This window comes from Cariama cristata, unplaced genomic scaffold (genome assembly GCF_000690535.1).
Source record: "Cariama cristata isolate BGI_N322 unplaced genomic scaffold, ASM69053v1 scaffold5181, whole genome shotgun sequence".
NCBI lineage: Eukaryota > Metazoa > Chordata > Aves > Cariamiformes > Cariamidae > Cariama > Cariama cristata.
In genome coordinates this window covers 12713-20961 of record NW_009597407.1, presented here as the reverse complement: position 1 = coordinate 20961, position 8249 = coordinate 12713, and positions in this window count along the sequence as shown.

The window sequence follows — 8249 nt, the reverse complement described above, 5'->3', positions numbered from 1 at the left end:
TGTCCCTTCCACTATGCATCTGGGCTTAAAAACAGCCTTTAGAGACGTCAGAGGACAGCTTGAGGAGGGAGCCATCACTGGGGCCTCAAGGGATGAGCTTTCCAAAGTGACTTTTCTGCTTTCGGTTTTCAGCTGGGAAGCCCTGTGTGGGCCATGGGTGCTTTATATACCAGTGGGAAAACAACCAGTCCAAAACTGGGCATGGCTCTGACTTCCAGGCAGAGTCAGGGACAGCCAAACAGATGGCACAGGAGCAGCCAGCTGCCTCTGCCGGGAAGGCTTCCCGCTCTCCGAGGCTGGTGAAAGGAGGTGCTTTACACAGACAAAGCCTGTCAATTCAGCAAATAACAGGGCAGTGAACCCGGGGAGCCAGCATGGATGGGGAGGCAAGAGAGCTTGTGATGTACCTTGCCCCCAAAATGGCTGTATCCCTCAGGCTGCAAGGTTAGAAGGGAAAAAGAACCCTTGCCAGGTGTTTTGGACAAAGGGGCAATGTTGCTTGTGAGAAAGGAGGTCTGTGTGGAGAGGGTTAACGAGGGGGAGTGGTAATTACCCTCACCTGGAGCTGAGGAGGGAGTGGAGGCAGCTGAGGGAAAGGGCTGAGGTACTGGCCCTGCACGCTGGGAGAAGAGGGTAGGAGCGCTCTGAAGGGTTTGTGTGGGGAGGTTGTCCATGTTGCTGTGGCTCTGTGCGGTCACGGTGTCCCACAGAGGACAGGTGAGTGGGGTGGCCCCATCTCCTCACACCAGGTGGTTGTCACTGCTGTCAGCCCTGGTCTGGGGACACCATGGGTGAGGCCCATCACTTGCAGTCCCAGCCTGGCATGTGGAAACCAGGACAGCCAAACCCACCCAAGGGGCATGTGAATGTCATTCTGCATGGACTCGCCACAAAATACACATGGCTTCCTTCCACAGAGCATCAACTTGCAGAAACAGGTCTCATTGCATGGAAGACTTCCCCCCAGCTCTGTGGCTACAGAATGATTTAACAAAAACAGTATGGAGACCCAAAGGGTGATGCAAAACACATCTCTTCACCAGTGTGGACGAGCCCATGCTTTGAGGTGAGCCTTTTGTTTTGGGGTAGTGTCCTGCCCCGCAGGATTTCTTGCAATGCACTTGGCTGTAGAGCAGCTTCCCTGCACGACACTATGAGCTGCACCATTTCCAAATAAAGTTTCCTAGCAGTTAGATTTGAGTGAGTAATTCCGCAGACTCGGTTTTAAGTGCTTCTGCTCATAGTTCATTTTGTTTGGATAACTAGTCAAGGATATATTGCAGCGTTGGAGTCTTTTTTTTTTTTTTTAAATTTTATTGTGTTTGCCAAAAATCAATGTGCAGGATAACTGATTATCTTCCCCAGAAAGCAATGGTGATAGCATGGTGTTGACTCAGAGTTGTCTCAATCCTTTGAAATGAGTTGTGTCATTTTTGCAGTTTATTCTTGTTTAATCCAATGCTTTGGGAGGGATTTTTATAGCGCTATATTGTATCTGTAATATGGCAATGCCTGAGTGCCTTTTCCTTGACTCTAGTTGCATGCTGTCCTTGCTCTCTAAATAATCCTCTGTTCTTTTCCAAGCAGATTAAAGCTGCTGTTGTGATATGTGCGAGGTTAAGAGTGCTTAAATTCTTCTCTGTCAGGTATACTGGTCATTTTAAGTCTGCAGATTTAAGGTTTGAACCTGCAAACGCTCTCTTGCTGTCAGGAGCAGCGATATTGAAGGTGGGGTAGAGCTGTTGCTCTGTGCTAGTGCCTTTGCAGACGTTTATTCTGCTGCTTTTTTCTGGATGTGCCATTGTGCCCGTGGGGCCGGGGAAGCCAAAGGGGATCTGGAGGATGCAACAAGTGTAGGATGAGGCCTTAAGCAGTAATCCAATGAGAGCGATGAGTTACTCAAGTAACAACTTGGTCTGCTGTTATCAACGAGAGGCACATTAAATAGATCAACTTGTTATTTAGCTGCTGCTCTATTAGGCCAACAGACATACTGCCTTAGAGTTGTTTTTGATGGTAGCTGGTGTTTGGGATTTGGCAGTGAAATCTCTAGTTTGTGTTGTATGTGGAAGGCATCTGATATTTTAAATAAGAGGCAGAGGATCCTGATAGCAGCCTGATGATGTTCCCTGCAGATATGGGATGCTTCTTATGCTGCTGGAGGGCTGCAGATACCTGCTGTCAGGCTTGTTTGCTTACTAGCGCACTTGTGCTTCTCCAGGATGCATAATGTGGTTGTGATCTTCCAAGATGCATCTATGAAGGTGCAGGGTCAGTCCCCAAATAGCCCTATGGTGGCAGAGGCAATGACAGGTCTCTGGTGAAGGGCCATTAACTAAGCTCCACTGGTACAGGTGCTCCTGGAGCAAAGCTCTTGGTACTTTTGTGTCCTCCTACTTTTGCTTATGGCCAGAAGCAGGAAAGCTCCTTCCTTTGAAGGAAGAAACCCTGCAGGAGGTGGCTGCAGAGTAAATTGCCCCGGTGATGTTTTCCTACAGCTGTGCAACACCTAGTTTGTCTTTATATCCCCACACTCTACAACTCCAGTTTTTCCTGGAGCTCTTGGCTTGATTTATCTAATTGGGAATGTTCTGTCTGAACGTCCCATCCTTGAGGAGTCTTAGTTTCTGTGATTTCTCATGAGTCCCAGAGCTCTGCAGCTGTAATCATGTAAGCAACATCATGCTTTGGGGGCAGGGAGCTTTTGCTAACGTTCTTGTTGGTAGGTTACAGACAGCCACTAGAGAAAAGCTCTTGCTCTTTCTTTGTAAATAAGTTTTATGCTTGTTGGGAGAGCTGTTGGAAAAACAAGCTAGCAATGGGTATTTGGATTCCTTTGAAAATCAAATGTAAACTTCAGTTTATAATGATAAATAATGTTGGTGTTTCACATCTGTATTTTATGCATGCCTGAAGTTGCTCTTGGCAAGTGGTGACGATCTGAGCCTTGAACCTCAGGGCAACCCAATGTTCTCGTCCCTGCTAGGAATGTTGTTAATATGGATGATGCGGTGTTGGAAGAATTTGTGGAACTTACCTGTTGAAAGAATAGAGACACACAGAACTACAAATGCATTTGTAAAGAGAGTGTGTTTACTCTTACACAATGTTTATTTCGTTTTACTAAACAAACAGAAATTCCTTGGCCCAAGTATAATGATCTGCTTTCCAGGGATACCGGTGGTGTATCCAGCATACCCACCAGGATGCCCAGCATCTCCTGCCATTAGTCAGAAGATCTGTGGCTCTCCAAGACACCACAAAAGCCTGTTTGTAGTGCAAGAGCTTCAACCCAAGCAACTCCTGTTAAAAAACAAACTTACTTGCTGGAGCGCATAGCCAATCGCAGAAGTATGGAAGAAAGTGGGACAAACTTGGAAGACATAAGAGGAGGAAAAAAAAAAAGGGGGGATAAGGGATGGAGAAAGGATGGGGGGGTGGGAAGAAAAGACATGAATGTTGTCAGATTCATCTTGTGTGGTGCAGCACAAACAGGCAGATTTGTTTAAATATAGGAATAGCTTGCCACCTGATAGTACTTTTTCTCATGTCTGCTTTGAAGAAAATACTCTTTTGGCATCGCTTTTGCTGTGCTCTCTTCAGCTGGGTTCCTTCCCTCCCTGCAGGCTGCTGACTTGAAACACATCCCTTCTGTTTGTTTTCTGTCCTGGAAACTCTGTCTATGAACCTGAAGGTGACATATATTGTAACAGAACTGCCAGGAAAAGCTTTAGCTTTGAGAGAGGGTAGCTTGGACAAGATGGGAGGCTGGTGACAAATCCGCCCACAAAGTTTTTCTGCTGTGTTTTCCTTGTGTGAAACAGTCTGGGAGCGTGACTTCTAGCACTTTGGGGGCAGCCTGGCTTTGCCCAGCTTGGTGAGTCCCATGGGCCCTTAAACCAGCACTTTGCTGTTGTGGAGAGGCAGAGGAATGGCTATGCTGGCAAAGTGCCGTTGCTGGTTGGGGTTTTCCCCCCTGTGGACGGTGCAGAGGCCCTGAGAGGAGCAGGCTGTTCCCCCCCTCCAGCTGCTCCCTAGGCAGGAACAGTGCTATTGGCTGGACTAATATATTTATTTTATTTTTTTTTTTTTGCAATGCGCCTCCCTGCTATAAGTGGCAAAGCAGCCGCTGTCCCGCCAGCTGGACACCCCAGCCCAGCCGTGTTGCCTCCGAAGCTGGAGGCACAGCCCTGGACTGAAGTGCTCCCACGTCCGTCCCAGTGCCAAGGTGCTCTGCAAAGCCGCACGCAGGGTTCAGTCCATCCCTTCCCTCTTCCAGGCAGCAGCCGCCTCGCAGCAGCTCCCAAGCTCTCCGGCAGCCAGTAAGCACATGCCTCTGTCTCTCCCTCTCGAGCATCATCTCGCTGAGCAGGGCAGGGAGCATTTCAGCATCCCATGCTTTGCAGATCTTTGGATTTCAGGACTGGTGCTGGGTCTTTTCTCTGCCTTGTGACTGCCCTGCTGGGGAAGGGTTTGTGAGAAGAGGGGTGGGGGAAATGGGAAGTCTGTGGCTATATAATGTACTTCTAAAACACTCTCTTTAGCAAGCAGTTTCATGGATCACCAAGTTAACCTCAGAAACTGCCTCTGTTTTTTGGGGTGTTTTGGGGGTGGAATTTATCTGAATTCTTGCTTCTGATTTCTCTTGCATCCTCTTTTTCTGATACATGTATTCCCTCCTGGAAGGTGGTGGCTTTGAAAGTACAGGCAGCCACTGGGGTATAAATACAGCTTTTCTCTTTGCTTCCCAGCCGGGTGGGTGTACAGGGAGCGTTTGCAGTGGTACAGAGCTGTGTAAGAGCTGTCAGCTGTGCGTTTTTCTAGATAGGTGATCAGATGTGCCTGTTTCAAGCTTTTAATGACAGCTGAGGAGGAAGTATCTAAAGCAGCGGTTGTTTCATGGGCTCTCAGGTGATGTGATGCTCTCAAAGTGAGGACTGGTATCCTCTGAATTGTGGGAACAGGCTGGCAGTAACAGAATTGGGGAATATGGAAATGCAAGATTTTACCTAATGATTATCCTATCTTCCTCTTTCTTCCCATATGACGGCGTATCAGATAGTTGCAGTTTCTGACAAGCCACACTTGCAGCTGTCCCCGTGTGAATGCAAACACCTTTGTCTTTATACAAATACTGCACCCCTGTGTCTATCTAGAGTTGTGGGATCACTTGCATGAGTGAAACTATTCGCCCATGTGTTTGCAAGATGGGTGTTTCTGTCATTAATCTTCTCTTTAGCAACTAGGCAAAAGATAAGTTAATGTGTGTGACTCTGGTCCAGTTTGTATTGTATAAGCAGGGGCTAGTCTGTGGTTTAGAAATGGATGTGGCTGCTTTTTAAATCACTGAAATCTAGCATGTGAAAGGGGGAAAAAATTATTAAAACAATCCACCTACCAATTAGTCTTTTACCTTGTTTTGAGAGGAAGAGTGTTTTTTAAAAACAACAAAAAAACTTCCGAAAGGAAACTGATTAAATTCTTAAGCCATGATGTACAAAGCAAATAGCTGATAAAGTAACCAAATACGGCTTTAAACTTTAAGCTTTCTTTTTTAATGATAAAAGCACCCACATAGTTCACTTCAGTGACAACACCCTTCTCTTCCTGCTCGCCCGCCCCCCCGCCAAGTACAGCATTCTTGAATACAAACCAGTTCTTAATTTCTCTTTAAAGAGCTCAGTATATAAAAATACATTCTTGACTAACACCTGCTAGAAAAATGTGGGTTAGGTGTTTTGGAGCTAACAGCACAACTGCAAAAAAAACCCTCAAGAGCTCAGCACAACAGAAAGTTAATTGCTCAGATTTTGGACTGCGGCTCTGAGGAACCAGTTCAGGGCTGGGGTTTTGCAGCTGGTTTGTGACTTACACTGCTCTTGGGGATTTTTGGCTGGGTGAGGTTTGTAGGATTGGGCTCTTGAAGTGTTTCTAGCAGGAGAAGTTATTCCCTGCTGTGAATGATGGCTTGCCTCCACGTATGCTGGTATAATTCTCCGCCTGGATGTAAATAATGGCAGCTGTTCGAAAGGAGGCAATGTTTAGGGTACTCAAACACTTGAAAATAAACACTCTCCAGCCCGTCTTGGCTGGCCTTTATTTCGGAAGCACCCTTTCCATCAAACTGTACCATGAATGAAAAATCCAGACATATGGCACGAAGCAGCTGGTGGGAGCCCTGTCAGATCCCTGTTCGTGTCCATGAACAGGGGAATGATGCTGTAGGATGCACTTTGTCTCTGATCTAAGCCCATATCCCATGAATATGACTTACAGTCCACACCCATTGCACTGGATATAACAAAAGCTTTAACTAACTGCCTTTCTTGCCCCCAAGAAGCAACTTAGTTCCTTTTGTGCGATACCTATGTGAAAAGAGGGTAGTTCCATGTTACAGGTTATCCCACAGTCCTTTCTGTCCTGCGTGCATGCTGGTGGAAACTTGTGCTCCTTTAGCACGGTTTGGGAACCACAGCTGTCATCACCTTCCCATCTTCATCCTGGAAACAAGTACTTGCTCTCAGTACATACAGCTCCTAGCACTGGGTGGAAGCTGGGACATGGCTAAAACTTCCAGTACTTCAGTAGAGACAACTAATGATGTGAGCCAGGAATAATATTGTCCCCTCAGCAGTAGCCTGTGTGAATTATGTCTGTTTAAGTTTACTCCCAATGCAGCAGATTGAGGGCTCAGTTCCTTAAAGAACCTTGGAAAATTCCTCTGATCTTTGCTGATGAGACAATCCAGTCCAGCCTACGTTTAGCATTTTCCCTTTTTATGGTGCTGCTTAGACCTGAAGTCCCAGTGATGATAAATCCAGCAAGGTAAGCCTCACCACCAGCCATGTGCAAAGTTTGCTCAGGCTTTGGGTATGCTCCTAAATCAGAGCAGCTTCCTGGAGAGCAGTGGGCAAGTTGTGGCTGGCTAGTGTCAGGCTTCCTCTGGGGTCACACCGAGATGCAGGTGTGTGGAGGGCTGAGCCACGCAGTGTGCCTGCCTCTCACCATCGTAGTCCCCAGCCGTCGTCACCTTGTGCTCTGCATGGGGCAGTGCAAAGGTAGCAAAGGTGAGACCTCAGATGCAATTCTGTAACTTTAGCTATGTGGAATCACTTTTGCTTGAAAAGGCAATGGAAATAATGTCTATACAATAAACCTTCCCAGACCTGACCTGTGATTTTTATTATAAAAAAATGCATTGTAAGTCAAAATACTTCAACTTGATTCATTGGGATATCTTTTTTTCACTTCTCTATTATGGAAGATGCAGACAGGAAGAGTAACAAAGCAGAAATGTCTGAGCCTAGTTATTTCATGTCTGATTTTGGCAGAGTGAGTGTGGGAGGAAGAAAGAGACCTCGTGTTTCATTTAGATAGCCTGATTTGGAGAGGAGTTTTAAGCAGATGGCTCTTGAGACACTAGGAGTCTAAAGGATTAAATGTTATTTAGATAAATGCATGCTTCCACTTCTGCAGTATGGTTTTAGAAGGACTGTGGTTTCAGTTCTGGCTTTAGTTCTTTTATCTTGGGTCCAGTAAAAACCCTGTTTGCAGCCACTTGGCTGAGTGTAGGAACAAAGGCACTGGGCTTCCCTGGGATATAGCCCAGTGTGTTTCCACTTCCTAATGTGCTTTGACTGGGGCTTTCTGTAGATGGGCAGCCCAGGGCCAGCTCTGGGGACATCACCGCAGCTGGCTTCTGTAGGAATGAATCAGAGGCGAGAAGCCGAGGCTGGTCTGTGATGACCATTTCTCCCTGCTAACCCGCCACCTGAGTCCAAAGGGAGCCTGCAGGCTGAGCAAAAATACTGTGGAAACTTGGGCTCTGAAATGATGTGCAAATTTGTGGAATAAAGTCCCTTAAAGAAGGATTATGAGTTGCTTGGTGCAGGGAAGTAGTCCTGTAGTGTCTAGAGGCAGTCACAAAGTTGGGCTAAAATGAAGTCTACGTGCTGGGAGGGAGCCTGTGGGTGGGAGCTGCTGAGCCCCACAAAACAGGCAGGGTGCAAAGAGGGCAAGGGTGCCAGGAAAACAGAGCCCTGACCCTGCTTCTTACCCTCAGTCCCAGAGGATGCAGATGCTGTGCATACCATGTGCTCACCCTCCCCAGGCCCATAGCTAAAAAATCTCCTACTAGAGGTTGACTTGTTTTGCTGCTTAAAGTATTTCCCGCAAAGGCTTTGCTCTGCTCCAAGCTGGTACGTGGAAAGCCACAAAAAAAGCCGCCTCAGCAGGGCAGCGTTCAACCC